The following is a 1,242-nucleotide window of genomic DNA, read 5'->3' as shown; positions in this document are numbered from 1 at the left end:
AATCTGGGCAAAGAATTGACATGCTGCAGAGAAAAACGCACTGCAAATACTTAAAGGAAAATTACTGATCATGTGCACAACACTTCAGGATGCTTATTGAATTAGCTGGCATAAGGATTCCTTAGCATTTTTGGCCCATTTCTGTGCGGAAAAAAACACAGCGAAAACGCACCAAAAACATGTTGTGTGCTCACAGCCTTAATGGTGTGTTTAGGGCCGTTGTCTTGTTGAATCACCAATTTTAAGTGCACATCCTCTTCAGCGTAAGGCAACATGACCTCTTCAAGTATTTTAATATATACAAACTGGTCCATGATCCCTGGTCTGCGGTAAATAGGGCCGGCACCATAGTAAGAGAAATATTCCCATATTGTGATGCTTGCACCACCGTGCTTCACTGTCTTCAGAGTGTACTGAGGCTTGAATGCAGAGTTTGGGGGTCGTCTTACAAACTGTCTGCGGCCCTTGAACCACAATTTTACTGTAATCAGTTCACTAATTGTTTCGCTATTTCTCTTTAAGGTACCGTCACACTAAGCGACGCTGCAGCGATACAGACAACGATGCCGATCGCTGCAGCGTCGCTGTTTGGTTACTGGAGAGCTGTCACACAGACCGCTCTCCAGCGACCAACGATGCCGAGGTCGCTGGGTAACCAGGGTAAACATCGGGTTGCTAAGCGCAGGGCCGCGCTTAGCAACCCGATGTTTACCCTGGTTACCAGTGTAAAATGTAAAAAAACAAACACTACATACTCACATTCCGGTGTCTGTCCCCCGGCGTCCGCTTCCTGCACTGACTGAGTGCCGGCCCTAACAGCAGAGCGGTGACGTCACTGCTGTGCTGTGCTTTCACTTTACGGCCAGCGCTCAGTCAGTGCAGGAAGCAGACGGCGGGGGACGCGAAGGTGAGTATGTTCTGTTTGTTTTTTTACATTTTACACTGGTAACCAGGGTAAACATTGGGTTACTAAGCGCGGCCCTGCGCTTAGTAACCTGATATTTACCCTGGTTACCATTGTAAAACATCGCTGGTATCGTTGCTTTTGCTGTCAAACACAACGATACACGGCGATCTGACGACCAAATAAAGTTCTGAACTTTAATCAACGACCAGCTAGCCAGGACGCTGCAACGTCACGGATCGCTAGCGATATCGTTTAGTGTGAAGGTACCTTTAGGCCAGTTGATGTGTTCTTTGGCAAATTGTATCTGCTTCAGTACATGTCTTTTTTTTTTTTTA

Source organism: Ranitomeya variabilis, chromosome 4 (genome assembly GCF_051348905.1).
Source record: "Ranitomeya variabilis isolate aRanVar5 chromosome 4, aRanVar5.hap1, whole genome shotgun sequence".
Classification (NCBI taxonomy): domain Eukaryota; kingdom Metazoa; phylum Chordata; class Amphibia; order Anura; family Dendrobatidae; genus Ranitomeya; species Ranitomeya variabilis.
Note: the sequence above shows the minus strand (reverse complement) of the source record.